Raw genomic sequence first — 18,823 nt, forward strand, 5'->3', positions numbered from 1 at the left:
ATTTAAGTTCTGGCAGGAAGTTTGGAGATTCCTTAAACTCATCTTCACAGTCGATGTTTGTGATGCTGGAAATGCATCGTAGGGACAGGGCCTCCGTATCCTTGTCCTTTACTGTTTTTTTATCGAGTGTTCTGTCGTGTTTTCTGCACAGGAGTTCATGTGGGACTCCTGGCAGTGCAGCTCTCTCCTTTGGTTTGGTGTACAGACCCATGGGATACCCTTATGGCATCCATGGGTAGGGGAACAACCCAGTGCCCCTAGTGTATGTTTTTGGGCACCTGTGTGTGGCCCACAGAGCAGGTGATGGGCGGGTGGCAGCTCCATTATGAATTTTACAGCTGCTCTGAGTATCCTCCATTTTGGGATGTCCAGGGCCTGTCATTGGAATCAGTAGATTCCTGAGGGAAACAAGATGGCCCCCGTGGCCTCTTGCCTTCCATCGCCTGTTACCTTGTTTTCCCAAAGTCCTGGGAAGCCCTGACTCTGTCCCTTCGCCCTGACTGGCTGTTGGGTGGAAGTTCCATATATGGTGTTGTTGTGAAGTCCAGGCCAGACTGGCTGGAGCCTTCCCAGTGACTGTATGTTGGGGTTACGCCCTGTGGGTGGGACCTGGGTAAATGGAGTGTGTGACCAATATGCACTTCTTGTTGTGGATGTCTGATTTCTGGTGTTTGACACAATGGGCCTCATTACGACCCAGGCGTTAACCATGGCGCTATTAGCGCCATGGTTGACGCCGCTAGCTTACCGATTCCGCCATGGTGAATGGCGGAATTACCACCCCATTCCAAGGTTGGCGGGGTGGTAATTCCCCATTCACCATTGGCCCTTCCCCATTCCCATTTTTGCCCCCATAGGGCTCAATGGAAATGGGGAAGGCAGTAATTACGGAACTGCAAATTGTGGTACCGTAATTACCTCCAAGGTCCCTTTGCGGGTCCCGTCCTTAACGGCTGGTAAAGGCTGACCGGAACCGCTGTGCTCCCGTTGCCTAAGAACTTAATTTGATTCAGAGACACGCTCTTCCGCACCGCCGCCCGCCCTATCTGGCTGGAGAAGGCCAGGTTGTCGATGCGCCGAGGAGCATCCGCCGGTGGTTTTCCCACCACCCAAAGCCCACTCAACGCTGACGACTCAACACCCTTGCTGGGCCACAGTTCTTCAAACTCTTTGCGGTCCAGAACTATCGACACCGAGGTGCCCCGCACGCCTCTACCATGCAGGATGCCAACGCTCCGTCGTCGACGAGCACCGCTAGGAATGAAGCTCCTTTGCTTCGCTGTCATCGTTCAACCCTTTTTCCTCGTGGGATCTCGATGATCCGTGGCTCCTGTTTTAAAGGGAGCCGCTCAAGAGGGATTGGCTGACGACTCGACGACAAACTCTGCAATTCCAGGTACATTGGGGTTGTAGAACTATTCTAGAAGGAAATAAGACTTATAGAACAATATATGGACTGGGCTTGTGATATATCCTTATTTTACAGGTTGCCCAGGTGGGGGGATCTCCACACAGAACTCTGTCTAACGGTAGAGGCCAGTATTCTGCCTATTGTTCTCATCATATTGCTTTCATCCTAAATCTATTGTTGGTTTCCTTTACAAACGAATTTGTGTGACATTTAACCGTATAGTTGATGCATTTTAAAGAGATCTAATAGTAATTTTGGTACCACGTAGAACTGTATATTTGCCATTGTAGATCTACTGAGCACAAAGTGAGTTATCATGATATTGTACATAACCTTGAATATTAAATAGATGAAAACAGTGTTTTAACTAATACAGTGTGTGGACATTCCTTTGTGGGTGCTTGGGGATTACACTGTACTTAGGAACCAGCCTGCATCACCTCCTGAGAAGCTAGGCCTTGATTGCTCAACCACGTACCAATAATAGAGAATCTTGGCTGGGGTCCTGTGTGCCTCTCCTCTACCATTCAGAGAGCAGAAGTACAGACCCCCCCATCCAGTCTTTACAATGTTTCACTATCTTTTCTGAATATTTTTTTGGGCAGCCTGGCTGTCACCAATAACAGATGACATGCCTCTGCCAAGCTATATGACTCGTTCATTGCCCTCCCTCTGAAGGTCATCACTACCAGCTGGAAGGATTCACACAGTATATCCATCAGGGGTTGGTGGATCAACATCTGTCATGTGCAAATAATTGAATTATGTATGGCCAGTAGCCTGGATACTATACCCAAGTCTAATGTCAAATGGGCTTTTATAATTCGTTATCTAGATTGCTTTAATGTGTCATTGCATGGTACTGAGCTTTTGGCATTTGATATTTCTCTCCTTTCTTTTTGGGCATCTCCTGATCCCTTTTATTCGATCATCAGATTTTTCCAATGCTAGGAATCAAAGAAGCCAAGTATTATATTGCTATATGTACCTCCCTCTTTCCCTCTGTTCTCTTGTTTGTATATTGTCGGTCAAGTCGTTTGTCCCCCTCTGTTAGTCTTTTGCTCATGAACCTCAACTTGATTGCAGACCTCATTGTTTATGAACTTCCCTCAATAACTATTCTCATGGCCTTACTCATTTGGCTACACATTTTATGAATGTGTTACCATATTGCTTTTGATTATATTGTGATTAATATTATTATTCTTGAATATCTGCAATGTTATTAATATGTATTGTTCTTAACCTCTTATAATCTCAATAAAGATTATTAAACAAAAGAATAACCTCCTCACAATCTGCGATACATTTGTTCATGGTAGGTAAGGATATCCCCACGTCCCCGACACCTCCTCCTTATGTTAAGAGATTCTGTGTACATACTGAGCATCTTCTCTCTTCCAGTGTCATAGACTCCTTCTCTTACATGCTGAGCATCTTCTCTCTTCCAGTGTCATAGACTCCTTCTCTTACATGCTGAGCATCTTCTCTCTTCCAGTGTCATAGACTCCTTCTCTTACATACTGAGCATCTTCTCTCTTCCAGTGTCGTAGACTCCTTCTCTTACATACTGAGCATCTTCTCTCTTCCAGTGTCATAGACTCCTTCTCTTACATACTGAACATCTTCTCTCTTCCAGTGTCGTATACTCCTTCTCTTACATGCTGAGCATTTTCTCTCTTCCAGTGTCATAGACTCCTCCTCTTACATGCTGAGCATCTTCTCTATTCCAGTGTCATAGACTCCTTCTCTTACATGCTGAGCATCTTCTCTCTTCCAGTGTCATAGACTCCTTCTCTTTCATACTGAGCATCTTCTCTCTTCCAGTGTCATAGACTCCTTCTCTTTCATACTGAGCATCTTCTCTCTTCCAGTGTCATAGACTCCTTCTCTTTCATGCTGAGCATCTTCTCTCTTCCATTGTCATAGACTCCTTCTCTTACATGCTGAGCATCTTCTCTCTTCCAGTGTCATAGACTCCTTCTCTTACATGCTGAGCATCTTCTCTCTTCCAGTGTCATAGACTCCTTCTCTTTCATGCTGAGCATCTTCTCTCTTCCATTGTCATAGACTCCTTCTCTTTCATACTGAGCATCTTCTCTCTTCCATTGTCGTAGACTCCTTCTCTTACATGCTGAGCATCTTCTCTCTTGCAGTGTCATAGACTCCTTCTCTTACATGCTGAGCATCTTCTCTCTTCCAGTGTTGTATACTCCTTCTCTTACATGCTGAGCATCTTCTCTCTTACAGTGTCATAGACTCCTTCTCTTACATGCTGAGCATCTTCTCTCTTCCAGTGTTGTATACTCCTTCTCTTACATGCTGAGCATCTTCTCTCTTACAGTGTCATAGACTCCTTCTCTTACATGCTGAGCATCATCTCTCTTCCAGTGTCGTATACTCCTTCTCTTACATGCTGAGCATCTTCTCTCTTCCAGTCTCATAGACTCCTTCTCTTACATGCTGAGCATCTTCTCTCTTCCAGTGTCATAGACTCCTTCTCTTACATGCTGAGCATCTTCTCTCTTCCAGTGTCATAGACTCCTTCTCTTACATGCTGAGCATCTTCTCTCTTCCAGTGTCATAGACTCCTTCTCTTACATACTGAGCATCTTCTCTCTTCCAGTGTCATAGACTCCTTCTCTTACATACTGTGCATCTTCTCTCTTCCAGTGTCATAGACTCCTTCTCTTACATGCTGAGCATCTTCTCTCTTCCGGTGTCATAGACTCCTTCTCTTACATTCTGAGCATCTTCTCTCTTCCAGTGTCATAGACACCTTCTGTTACATGCTGAGCATCTTCTCTCTTCCGGTGTCATAGACTCCTTCTCTTACATTCTGAGCATCTTCTCTCTTCCAGTGTCATAGACACCTTCTGTTACATGCTGAGCATCTTCTCTTTTCCAGTGTCATAGACTCCTTCTCTTACATGCTGAGCATCTTCTCGCTTCCAGTGTCACATACTCCTTCTCTTACATGCTGAGCATCTTCTCTCTTCCAGTGTCATAGACTCCTTCTCTTACATGCTGAGCATCTTCTCGCTTCCAGTGTCACATACTCCTTCTCTTACATGCTGAGCATCTTCTCTCTCCCAGTGTCATAGACTCCTTCTCTTACATGCTGAGCATCTTCTCGCTTCCAGTGTCACATACTCCTTCTCTTACATGCTGAGCATCTTCTCTCTTCCAGTGTCACAGACTCCTTCTCTTACATGCTGAGCATCTTCTCGCTTCCAGTGTCACATACTCCTTCTCTTACATGCTGAGAATCTTCTCTCTTCCAGTGTCATAGACTCCTTCTCCTACATGCTGAGCATCTTCTTGCTTCCAGTGTCACATACTCCTTCTCTTACATGCTGAGCATCTTCTCTCTTCCAGTATCATAGACTCCTTCTCTTACATGCTGAGCATCTTCTCGCTTCCAGTGTCACATACTCCTTCTCTTACATGCTGAGCATCTTCTCTCTTCCAGTGTCATAGACTCCTTCTCTTACATGCTGAGCATCTTCTCGCTTCCAGTGTCACATACTCCTGCTCTTACATGCTGAGCATCTTCTCTCTTGCAGTGTCATAGACTCCTTCTCTTACATGCTGAGCATCTTCTCTCTTCCAGTGTCACAGACTCCTTCTCTTACATGCTGAGCATCTTCTCGCTTCCAGTGTCACATACTCCTTCTCTTACATGCTGAGCATCTTCTCTCTTCCAGTGTCATAAACTCCTTCTCTTACATGCTGAGCATCTTCTCTCTTCCAGTGTCATAGACTCCTTCTCTTACATGCTGAGCATCTTCTCTCTTCCAGTGTCATAGACTCCTTCGCTTACATGCTGAGCATCTTCTCTCTTCCAGTGTCATAGACCCCTTCTCTTACATGCTGAGCATCTTCTCTCTTCCAGTGTCATAGACTCATTCTCTTACATGCTGAGCATCTTCTCTCTTCCAGTGTCATAGACTCCTTCGCTTGCATGCTGAGCATCTTCTCTCTTCCAGTGTCACAGACTCCTTCTCTTACATGCTGAGCATCTTCTCTCTTCCAGTGTCATAGACTCCTTCTTACATGCTGAGCATCTTCTCTCTTCCAGTGTCATAGACTCCTTTTCTTACATGCTGAGCATCCTCTCTCTTCCAGTGTCATAGACTCCTTCTCTTACATGCTGAGCATCTTCTCTCTTCCAGTGTCATAGACTCCTTCTCTTACATGCTGAGCATCTTCTCTCTTCCAGTGTCATAGACTCCTTCTCTTACATGCTGAGCATCTTCTCTCTTCCAGTGTCACAGACTCCTTCTCTTACATGCTGAGCATCTTCTCTCTTCCAGTGTCACAGACTCCTTCTCTTACATGCTGAGCATCTTCTCTCTTCCAGTGTCATAGATTCCTTCTCTTACATGCTGAGCATCTTCTCTCTTCCAGTGTCATAGACTCCTTCTCTTACATGCTGAGCATCTTCTCTCTTCCAGTGTCATAGACTCCTTCTCTTACATGCTGAGCATCTTCTCTCTTCCAGTGTCATAGACTCCTTCTCTTACATGCTGAGCATCTTCTCTCTTCCAGTGTCATATACTCCTTCTCTTACATGCTGAGCATCTTCTCTCTTCCAGTGTCATAGACTCCTTCTCTTACATGCTGAGCATCTTCTCGCTTCCAGTGTCACATACTCCTTCTCTTACATGCTGAGCATCTTCTCTCTTCCAGTGTCATAGACTCCTTCTCTTACATGCTGAGCATCTTCTCGCTTCCAGTGTCACATACTCCTTCTCTTACATGCTGAGCATCTTCTCTCTTGCAGTGTCATAGACTCCGTCTCTTACATGCTGAGCATCATCTCTCTTCCAGTGTCATAGACTCCTTCTCTTACATGCTGAGCATCTCTTGCAGTGTCATAGACTCCTTCTTTTACATGCTGAGCATCTTCTCTCTTGCAGTGTCATAGACTCCTTCTCTTACATGCTGAGCATCTTCTCTCTTCCAGTGTCATAGACTCCTTCTCTTACATGCTGAGCATCTTCTCGCTTCCAGTGTCACATACTCCTTCTCTTACATGCTGAGCATCTCTTGCAGTGTCATAGACTCCTTCTTTTACATGCTGAGCATCTTCTCTCTTGCAGTGTCATAGACTCCTTCTCTTACATGCTGAGCATCTTCTCTCTTCCAGTGTCGTATACTCCTTCTCTTACATGCTGAGCTTCTTCTCTCTTCCAGTGTCATATACTCCTTCTCTTACATGCTGAGAATCTTCTCTCTTCCAGTGTCATAGACTCCTTCTCTTACATGCTGAGCATCTTCTCTCTTCCAGTGTCATAGACTCCTTCTCTTACATGCTGAGCATCTTCTCTCTTCCAGTGTCATAGACTCCTTCTCTTACATGCTGAGCATCTTCTCTCTTCCAGTGTCATAGACTCCTTCTCTTACATGCTGAGCATCTTCTCTCTTCCAGTGTCACAGACTCCTTCTCTTACATGCTGAGCATCTTCTCGCTTCCAGTGTCACATACTCCTTCTCTTACATGCTGAGCATCTTCTCTCTTCCAGTGTCACAGACTCCTTCTCTTACATGCTGAGCATCTTCTCTCTTCCAGTGTCACAGACTCCTTCTCTTACATGCTGATCATCTTCTCTCTTCCAGTGTCACATACTCCTTCTCTTACACAGACTCCTTCTCTTACATACTGAGCATCTTCTCTCTTCCAGTGTCGTAGACTCCTTCTCTTACATGCTGAGCATCTTCTCTCTTCCAGTGTCGTAGACGCCTTCTCTTACATGCTGAGCATCTTCTCTCTTCCAGTGTCATAGACTCCTTCTTACATGCTGAGCATCTTCTCTCTTCCAGTGTAACAGACTCCTTCTCTTACATGCTGATCATCTTCTCTCTTCCAGTGTCACATACTCCTTCTCTTACACAGACTCCTGCTCTTACATACTGAGCATCTTCTCTCTTCCAGTGTCGTAGACTCCTTCTCTTACATGCTGAGCATCTTCTCTCTTCCAGTGTCGTAGACTCCTTCTCTTACATGCTGAGCATCTTCTCTCTTCCAGTGTCACAGACTCCTTCTCTTACATGCTGAGCATCTTCTCGCTTCCAGTGTCACATACTCCTTCGCTTACATGCTGAGCATCTTCTCTCTTCCAGTGTCACAGACTCCTTCTCTTACATGCTGAGCATCTTCTCTCTTCCAGTGTCACAGACTCCTTCTCTTACATGCTGATCATCTTCTCTCTTCCAGTGTCACATACTCCTTCTCTTACACAGACTCCTTCTCTTACATACTGAGCATCTTCTCTCTTCCAGTGTCGTAGACTCCTTCTCTTACATGCTGAGCATCTTCTCTCTTCCAGTGTCATAGACTCCTTCTCTTACATGCTGAGCATCTTCTCTCTTCCAGTGTCATAGACTCCTTCGCTTACATGCTGAGCATCTTCTCTCTTCCAGTGTCATAGACCCCTTCTCTTACATGCTGAGCATCTTCTCTCTTCCAGTGTCATAGACTCCTTCTCTTACATGCTGAGCATCTTCTCTCTTCCAGTGTCATAGACTCCTTCGCTTGCATGCTGAGCATCTTCTCTCTTCCAGTGTCACAGACTCCTTCTCTTACATGCTGAGCATCTTCTCTCTTCCAGTGTCATAGACTCCTTCTTACATGCTGAGCATCTTCTCTCTTCCAGTGTCATAGACTCCTTTTCTTACATGCTGAGCATCTTCTCTCTTCCAGTGTCATAGACTCCTTCTCTTACATACTGAGCATCTTCTCTCTTCCAGTGTCATAGACCCCTTTTCTTACATGCTGAGCATCTTCTCTCTTCCAGTGTCATAGACTCCTTCTCTTACATGCTGAGCATCTTCTCTCTTCCAGTGTCACAGACTCCTTCTCTTACATGCTGAGCATCTTCTCTCTTCCAGTGTCACAGACTCCTTCTCTTACATGCTGAGCATCTTCTCTCTTCCAGTATCATAGACTCCTTCTCTTACATGCTGAGCATCTTCTCGCTTCCAGTGTCACATACTCCTTCTCTTACATGCTAAGCATCTTCTCTCTTCCAGTGTCATAGACTCCTTCTCTTACATGCTGAGCATCTTCTCGCTTCCAGTGTCACATACTCCTTCTCTTACATGCTGAGCATCTTCTCTCTTGCAGTGTCATAGACTCCTTCTCTTACATGCTGAGCATCTTCTCTCTTCCAGTGTCATAGACTCCTTCTCTTACATGCTGAGCATCTTCTCTCTTCCAGTGTCATAGACTCCTTCGCTTACATGCTGAGCATCTTCTCTCTTCCAGTGTCACAGACTCCTTCTCTTACATGCTGAGCATCTTCTCTCTTCCAGTGTCACAGACTCCTTCTCTTACATGCTGAGCATCTTCTCTCTTCCAGTGTCATAGATTCCTTCTCTTACATGCTGAGCATCTTCTCTCTTCCAGTGTCATAGACTCCTTCTCTTACATGCTGAGCATCTTCTCTCTTCCAGTGTCATAGACTCCTTCTATTACATGCTGAGCATCTTCTCTCTTCCAGTGTCATAGACTCCTTCTCTTACATGCTGAGCATCTTCTCTCTTCCAGTGTCATAGACTCCTTCTCTTACATGCTGAGCATCTTCTCTCTTCCAGTGTCATATACTCCTTCTCTTACATGCTGAGCATCTTCTCGCTTCCAGTGTCACATACTCCTTCTCTTACATGCTGAGCATCTTCTCTCTTCCAGTGTCATAGACTCCTTCTCTTACATGCTGAGCATCTTCTCACTTCCAGTGTCACATACTCCTTCTCTTACATGCTGAGCATCTTCTCTCTTCCAGTGTCATAGACTCCTTCTCTTACATGCTGAGCATCTTCTCGCTTCCAGTGTCACATACTCCTTCTCTTACATGCTGAGCATCTTCTCTCTTGCAGTGTCATAGACTCCGTCTCTTACATGCTGAGCATCATCTCTCTTCCAGTGTCATAGACTCCTTCTCTTACATGCTGAGCATCTCTTGCAGTGTCATAGACTCCTTCTCTTACATGCTGAGCATCTTCTCTCTTCCAGTGTCATAGATTCCTTCTCTTACATGCTGAGCATCTTCTCTCTTCCAGTGTCATAGACTCCTTCTTTTACATGCTGAGCATCTTCTCTCTTGCAGTGTCATAGACTCCTTCTCTTACATGCTGAGCATCTTCTCTCTTCCAGTGTCATAGACTCCTTCTCTTACATGCTGAGCATCTTCTCGCTTCCAGTGTCACATACTCCTTCTCCTACATGCTGAGCATCTTTTGCAGTGTCATAGACTCCTTCTTTTACATGCTGAGCATCTTCTCTCTTGCAGTGTCATAGACTCCTTCTCTTACATGCTGAGCATCTTCTCTCTTCCAGTGTCGTATACACCTTCTCTTACATGCTGAGCTTCTTCTCTCTTCCAGTGTCATATACTCCTTCTCTTACATGCTGAGAATCTTCTCTCTTCCAGTGTCATAGACTCCTTCTCTTACATGCTGAGCATCTTCTCTCTTCCAGTGTCATAGACTCCTTCTCTTACATGCTGAGCATCTTCTCTCTTCCAGTGTCATAGACTCCTTCTCTTACATGCTGAGCATCTTCTCTCTTCCAGTGTCATAGACTCCTTCTCTTACATGCTGAGCATCTTCTCTCTTCCAGTGTCACAGACTCCTTCTCTTACATGCTGAGCATCTTCTCGCTTCCAGTGTCACATACTCCTTCTCTTACATGCTGAGCATCTTCTCTCTTCCAGTGTCACAGACTCCTTCTCTTACATGCTGAGCATCTTCTCTCTTCCAGTGTCACAGACTCCTTCTCTTACATGCTGATCATCTTCTCTCTTCCAGTGTCACATACTCCTTCTCTTACACAGACTCCTTCTCTTACATACTGAGCATCTTCTCTCTTCCAGTGTCGTAGACTCCTTCTCTTACATGCTGAGCATCTTCTCTCTTCCAGTGTCGTAGACTCCTTCTCTTACATGCTGAGCATCTTCTCTCTTCCAGTGTCATAGACTCCTTCTTACATGCTGAGCATCTTCTCTCTTCCAGTGTCACAGACTCCTTCTCTTACATGTTGATCATCTTCTCTCTTCCAGTGTCACATACTCCTTCTCTTACACAGACTCCTGCTCTTACATACTGAGCATCTTCTCTCTTCCAGTGTCGTAGACTCCTTCTCTTACATGCTGAGCATCTTCTCTCTTCCAGTGTCGTAGACTCCTTCTCTTACATGCTGAGCATCTTCTCTCTTCCAGTGTCGTATACTCTTTCTCTTACATACTGAGCATCTTCTCTCTTCCAGTGTCATAGACTCCTTCTCTTACATGCTGAGCATCTTCTCTCTTCCAGTGTCATAGACTCCTTCTCTTACATGCTGAGCATCTTCTCTCTTCCAGTGTCATAGACTCCATCTCTTTCATACTGAGCATCTTCTCTCTTCCAGTGTCATAGACTCCTTCTCTTACATGCTGAGCATCTTCTCTCTTCCAGTGTCATAGACTCCTTCTCTTACATGCTGAGCATCTTCTCTCTTCCAGTGTCACAGACTCCTTCTCTTACATGCTGAGCATCTTCTCGCTTCCAGTGTCACAGACTCCTTCTCTTACATGCTGAGCATCTTCTCTCTTCCAGTGTCACAGACTCCTTCTCTTACATGCTGAGCATCTTCTCTCTTCCAGTGTCACAGACTCCTTCTCTTACATGCTGAGCATCTTCTCTCTTCCAGTGTCACAGACTCCTTCTCTTACATGCTGAGCATCTTCTCTCTTCCAGTGTCACAGACTCCTTCTCTTTCATACTGAGCATCTTCTCTCTTCCAGTGTCACAGACTCCTTCTCTTACATGCTGAGCATCTTCTCTCTTCCAGTGTCGTAGACTCCTTCTCTTACATGCTGAGCATCTTCTCTCTTCCAGTGTCGTAGACTCCTTCTCTTACATGCTGAGCATCTTCTCTCTTCCAGTGTCATAGACTCCTTCTCTTACATGCTGAGCATCTTCTCTCTTCCAGTGTCGTAGACTCCTTCTCTTACATACTGAGCATCTTCTCTCTTCCAGTGTCGTAGACTCCTTCTCTTACATGCTGAGCATCTTCTCTCTTCCAGTGTCATAGACTCCTTCTCTTACATGCTGAGCATCTTCTCTCTTCCAGTGTCATAGACTCCTTCTCTTACATGCTGAGCATCTTCTCTCTTCCAGTGTCATAGACTCCTTCTCTTACATGCTGAGCATCTTCTCTCTTCCAGTGTCATATACTCCTTCTCTTACATGCTGAGCATCTTCTCGCTTCCAGTGTCACATACTCCTTCTCTTACATGCTGAGCATCTTCTCTCTTCCAGTGTCATAGACTCCTTCTCTTACATGCTGAGCATCTTCTCACTTCCAGTGTCACATACTCCTTCTCTTACATGCTGAGCATCTTCTCTCTTCCAGTGTCATAGACTCCTTCTCTTACATGCTGAGCATCTTCTCGCTTCCAGTGTCACATACTCCTTCTCTTACATGCTGAGCATCTTCTCTCTTCCAGTGTCATAGACTCCTTCTCTTACATGCTGAGCATCTTCTCTCTTCCAGTGTCATAGACTCCTTCTCTTTCATACTGAGCATCTTCTCTCTTCCAGTGTCATAGACTCCTTCTCTTACATGCTGAGCATCTTCTCTCTTCCAGTGTCATAGACTCCTTCTCTTACATGCTGAGCATCTTCTCTCTTCCAGTGTCACAGACTCCTTCTCTTACATGCTGAGCATCTTCTCTCTTCCAGTATCATAGACTCCTTCTCTTACATGCTGAGCATCTTCTCGCTTCCAGTGTCACATACTCCTTCTCTTACATGCTAAGCATCTTCTCTCTTCCAGTGTCATAGACTCCTTCTCTTACATGCTGAGCATCTTCTCGCTTCCAGTGTCACATACTCCTTCTCTTACATGCTGAGCATCTTCTCTCTTGCAGTGTCATAGACTCCTTCTCTTACATGCTGAGCATCTTCTCTCTTCCAGTGTCATAGACTCCTTCTCTTACATGCTGAGCATCTTCTCTCTTCCAGTGTCATAGACTCCTTCGCTTACATGCTGAGCATCTTCTCTCTTCCAGTGTCACAGACTCCTTCTCTTACATGCTGAGCATCTTCTCTCTTCCAGTGTCACAGACTCCTTCTCTTACATGCTGAGCATCTTCTCTCTTCCAGTGTCATAGATTCCTTCTCTTACATGCTGAGCATCTTCTCTCTTCCAGTGTCATAGACTCCTTCTCTTACATGCTGAGCATCTTCTCTCTTCCAGTGTCATAGACTCCTTCTATTACATGCTGAGCATCTTCTCTCTTCCAGTGTCATAGACTCCTTCTCTTACATGCTGAGCATCTTCTCTCTTCCAGTGTCATAGACTCCTTCTCTTACATGCTGAGCATCTTCTCTCTTCCAGTGTCATATACTCCTTCTCTTACATGCTGAGCATCTTCTCGCTTCCAGTGTCACATACTCCTTCTCTTACATGCTGAGCATCTTCTCTCTTCCAGTGTCATAGACTCCTTCTCTTACATGCTGAGCATCTTCTCACTTCCAGTGTCACATACTCCTTCTCTTACATGCTGAGCATCTTCTCTCTTCCAGTGTCATAGACTCCTTCTCTTACATGCTGAGCATCTTCTCGCTTCCAGTGTCACATACTCCTTCTCTTACATGCTGAGCATCTTCTCTCTTGCAGTGTCATAGACTCCGTCTCTTACATGCTGAGCATCATCTCTCTTCCAGTGTCATAGACTCCTTCTCTTACATGCTGAGCATCTCTTGCAGTGTCATAGACTCCTTCTCTTACATGCTGAGCATCTTCTCTCTTCCAGTGTCATAGATTCCTTCTCTTACATGCTGAGCATCTTCTCTCTTCCAGTGTCATAGACTCCTTCTTTTACATGCTGAGCATCTTCTCTCTTGCAGTGTCATAGACTCCTTCTCTTACATGCTGAGCATCTTCTCTCTTCCAGTGTCATAGACTCCTTCTCTTACATGCTGAGCATCTTCTCGCTTCCAGTGTCACATACTCCTTCTCTTACATGCTGAGCATCTTTTGCAGTGTCATAGACTCCTTCTTTTACATGCTGAGCATCTTCTCTCTTGCAGTGTCATAGACTCCTTCTCTTACATGCTGAGCATCTTCTCTCTTCCAGTGTCGTATACTCCTTCTCTTACATGCTGAGCTTCTTCTCTCTTCCAGTGTCATATACTCCTTCTCTTACATGCTGAGAATCTTCTCTCTTCCAGTGTCATAGACTCCTTCTCTTACATGCTGAGCATCTTCTCTCTTCCAGTGTCATAGACTCCTTCTCTTACATGCTGAGCATCTTCTCTCTTCCAGTGTCATAGACTCCTTCTCTTACATGCTGAGCATCTTCTCTCTTCCAGTGTCATAGACTCCTTCTCTTACATGCTGAGCATCTTCTCTCTTCCAGTGTCACAGACTCCTTCTCTTACATGCTGAGCATCTTCTCGCTTCCAGTGTCACATACTCCTTCTCTTACATGCTGAGCATCTTCTCTCTTCCAGTGTCACAGACTCCTTCTCTTACATGCTGAGCATCTTCTCTCTTCCAGTGTCACAGACTCCTTCTCTTACATGCTGATCATCTTCTCTCTTCCAGTGTCACATACTCCTTCTCTTACACAGACTCCTTCTCTTACATACTGAGCATCTTCTCTCTTCCAGTGTCGTAGACTCCTTCTCTTACATGCTGAGCATCTTCTCTCTTCCAGTGTCGTAGACTCCTTCTCTTACATGCTGAGCATCTTCTCTCTTCCAGTGTCATAGACTCCTTCTTACATGCTGAGCATCTTCTCTCTTCCAGTGTCACAGACTCCTTCTCTTACATGCTGATCATCTTCTCTCTTCCAGTGTCACATACTCCTTCTCTTACACAGACTCCTGCTCTTACATACTGAGCATCTTCTCTCTTCCAGTGTCGTAGACTCCTTCTCTTACATGCTGAGCATCTTCTCTCTTCCAGTGTCGTAGACTCCTTCTCTTACATGCTGAGCATCTTCTCTCTTCCAGTGTCGTATACTCCTTCTCTTACATACTGAGCATCTTCTCTCTTCCAGTGTCATAGACTCCTTCTCTTACATGCTGAGCATCTTCTCTCTTCCAGTGTCATAGACTCCTTCTCTTACATGCTGAGCATCTTCTCTCTTCCAGTGTCATAGACTCCTTCTCTTTCATACTGAGCATCTTCTCTCTTCCAGTGTCATAGACTCCTTCTCTTACATGCTGAGCATCTTCTCTCTTCCAGTGTCATAGACTCCTTCTCTTACATGCTGAGCATCTTCTCTCTTCCAGTGTCACAGACTCCTTCTCTTACATGCTGAGCATCTTCTCGCTTCCAGTGTCACAGACTCCTTCTCTTACATGCTGAGCATCTTCTCTCTTCCAGTGTCACAGACTCCTTCTCTTACATGCTGAGCATCTTCTCTCTTCCAGTCTCACAGACTCCTTCTCTTACATGCTGAGCATCTTCTCTCTTCCAGTGTCACAGACTCCTTCTCTTACATGCTGAGCATCTTCTCTCTTCCAGTGTCACAGACTCCTTCTCTTTCATACTGAGCATCTTCTCTCTTCCAGTGTCACAGACTCCTTCTCTTACATGCTGAGCATCTTCTCTCTTCCAGTGTCGTAGACTCCTTCTCTTACATGCTGAGCATCTTCTCTCTTCCAGTGTCGTAGACTCCTTCTCTTACATGCTGAGCATCTTCTCTCTTCCAGTGTCATAGACTCCTTCTCTTACATGCTGAGCATCTTCTCTCTTCCAGTGTCATAGACTCCTTCTCTTACATACTGAGCATCTTCTCTCTTCCAGTGTCGTAGACTCCTTCTCTTACATGCTGAGCATCTTCTCTCTTCCAGTGTCATAGACTCCTTCTCTTACATGCTGAGCATCTTCTCTCTTCCAGTGTCATAGACTCCTTCTCTTACATACTGAGCGTCTTCTCTCTTCCAGTGTCATAGACTCCTTCTCTTGGAATCCTATGCTATTAGAGTTCAGTGACTGAGTATGGAGGTCTTTCTCTCTAGTTAAGTTGCTACTGCACTTTACTGTTTCCCCACCTTGGGCATCGTATGTGGAATCAATAGCCCACCAGTTTGGGTGCCCCCATCTAATCTCTTTGTGATGACATTCGTGGTAGCCTCCTTCATTAAGTGACCTCTCTGTTCTATTTGTTGCTGCGTCTCTCCAACCCTAGTCACTATCAATCCCGTAATTACCTCTCCGGATACCTGGGACAGAGCATTTGCTGCCCCGGAAGGGCCCTCCGGATGTTGTACTCCTGGTGGCCAGAAGGATGTCTAGGTTATAGAATGAACCGGCTGTCGCCTGCCCCATAGTCACAATGTATCACCTCCTGCTCAGTATAAGTGACTGCTCGGAAGGATGTCTGGGTTATAGAATGAACTGGCGTTATCGCCCGCCACATAGTCACAATGTATCTCCTCCAGCTCAGTATAAGTTACTGAGTCCTCGGAAGGATTTCTGGGATCTAGAATGAACCGACTGTCGCCCGCCTCATAGTCACAATGTATCGCCTCCAGCTCAGTATAAGTGACTGACTGCTCGGAAAGATGTCTGGGTTCTAGAAGGAACCGGCTGTCGCCCACCTCATACTCACAATGTATCACCTCCTGCTCAGTATAAGTGACTGCTCAGAAGGATTTATGGGCTCTAGAATGAACTGGCTATCGACCGCCCCATAGTAACAATGTATCACCTCCAGCTCAGTGTAAGTGACTGACTGCTTGAAGGATTTCTGGGGTCTAGAATGAACCGACTGTCGCCCACCTCATAGTCACAATGTATCGCCTCCAGCTCAGTATAAGTGATTGACTGCTCAGAAGGATGTCTGGGTTCTAGAATAAACCGGCTATCGCCCGCCCCATAGTCACAATGTATCACCTCCAGCTCAGTATAAGTGACTGTTCGGAAGGATGTCTGGGTTCTAGAAGGAACCGGCTATCGCCTGCCCCATAGTCACAATGTATCGCCTCCAGCTCAGTATAAGTGACTGCTCGGAAGGATGTCTGGGTTCTAGAAGGAACTGGCTATCGCCCCGCCACATAGTCACAATGTATCGCCTCCAGCTCAGTATAAGTGACTGCTCGGAAGGATGTCTGGGTTCTAGAAGGAACCGGCTATCGCCCGCCCCAGAGTCACAATGTATCGCTTCCAGCTCAGTATAAGTGACTGCTCGGAAGGATGTCTGGATTCTAGAAGGAACTGGCTATCGCCCCCCGCCCCATAGTCACAATGTATCACCTCCAGCTCAGTATAAGTGACTGCTCGGAAGGATGTCTGGGTTCTAGAAGGAACCGGCTATCGCCCACCCCATAGTCACAATTTATTGGGTTCAGCTCAGTATCAGTTTGCGTGGACAGTTCTTTACATACATAGCCCACCCCCAGTCCTTTTTGCATGTACAAAATCAACTGTTCAACTGACATTCATTTATCTGTGTTTCCTGTTATGTCTACACATTGTTCATTCAAAGTATTATCCATTTTCACATGCAGGTTTAACAAAGCTCTGAGTGGCAATTCCAAAGATTTACCTCTATTTCCCATATGGGTTAACAGATCATTAATTCCAGGGTGGCCATCAACTCATCTGGGCTATCTCTACCCTGTATTAATTCGAGTTTTGGGGTTGAGGCAATCCTATTGCTCTAATCAGTCTGGGCTGCCACGTTCACTACAGTTTTTTCAAATTGAATCGGGTATGTGACTGTGTATGCATTTTCCAATCGCATCCGACATGTATCCAGCCCTTCGGGTACCCCCTGTGCCAGAGGTAGTTTTACTCCAGCAGAGAATATAAACGTTTTCATGGTGTGGGGTTTAATGAAAGACCCAAACAAACATAACTGAAAGGCCCACGGGAAAAATGACCTGCCAGCCTTCAAAAACCTCCACACCCAAAATGGACAGAAGTCAGTAGACAATCCAACCAAATGTCAGTGTGGGGGGTGGGGATCTATTTAATGAACCCATTCCCTTTCATAGTGGGTCCTTTTCTATTAGTGGGCGAGGGGTAACATTGTGTAGACCCTTAGCATATTTGACTGTATATTACTTTAATTAATTCCCAAATAGATTGACGCTGGGGGAAGCGTGGAAGTCTTCGCAACTTTCATCCTCCCTCCTAGCGGGAAGATACAAGATAGTCATTTAAAGCAATGGGGTGCCTTGATTTTCCTGTTCACCCCTGACTTCTCTAATGAGAAGGGGCGTCCCTTCCGAAAACGGAAATTCCCAACTGAACCCTTTACCAAAGCTTGTTTTGAAACAGATATACTTCATATATATAGATACATAGATATCGCCAATGGTGCCCCCACCACCATCCACTGCGGAGTCCCACAAGGCTCCTGCACAGCACCCACATTATACAACTTATTTACGAAGCCCCTCTTCGACAAGCTTGACACCCTGGGTATCACGTATACCAATTACACCGATGATAACCAGGTACTCCTCGGCTCCTACAACCAGGGCACCCAAGCTCTTCACTCTATATACACCACCATTCAAGTCTGGATGGCAGCCGATGGCCTTTGCCTCAATTGGGAGAAGACACAAATCATCATATTAGGTAAAAAAACCACACTAGCAAAACTAGATAAATTGTATTCAAACTTCACTGACCATACGACCATCCCTGTCTCCACTTCTGTAAAAACTCTAGGTGTCTACATAAACTCTACACTATCCATGACTAGACAGGTCAGCGCCATCACCTCCGCATCAGCCCACACCACCAAACTCATCAACGCAATCAAACCATACTTATCAAAGCCAAACTGCCTATCAATAGCTAGAGCCACAATTGGAGCAAAACGAGACTATTGCAACGCCCTCCTAGCAGGTACATCCACAAAAAACCTTAACCGACTCCAAGTCACACAAAACAATGCCCTAAGAGCTACACTGAGCCTTCCCAAAAGGGTACACATTTCCTCTGCCAGAAAGGAAGCTCACTGGCTTCCAGTTAAAGAGACCATCACATTTAAAATACTCACTCTCCCCCACAAATGTCTTAACCTCACAGCACCATCATACCTTGCTGAGACTATAACCAAATCCAACTCAACACGACCCACTTGGAATCACTACGCCAACCAACTTCACATCCCACGCATCAACAGAGACAAAGCTGGAGGGCTGGGCTTCCCCTACATAGCTGCCAAGCTATGGGGAATTCTCTACCCCCAAAGATCAGAGCGGAAAACTCTCTTCCTGCCTTCTGGAAAAAAATCAAAACCTCCCTTTTTATCTAACCCTCTGCATGTTCCTACCTGTTAAAAGATTCCATGCAAAACTGTATGTATGTAACTGAACTTGTTGTCCTCTGTCCTTGTCTGTAACTAAGCCTTCTGCCTGTTACTAGCGCCACGATGCCTCCGGGCTGCTGCACGC

Source organism: Ambystoma mexicanum, chromosome 5p (genome assembly GCF_040938575.1).
Source record: "Ambystoma mexicanum isolate Mex_15411 chromosome 5p, UKY_AmexF1_1, whole genome shotgun sequence".
In the NCBI taxonomy this organism is placed as follows: domain Eukaryota; kingdom Metazoa; phylum Chordata; class Amphibia; order Caudata; family Ambystomatidae; genus Ambystoma; species Ambystoma mexicanum.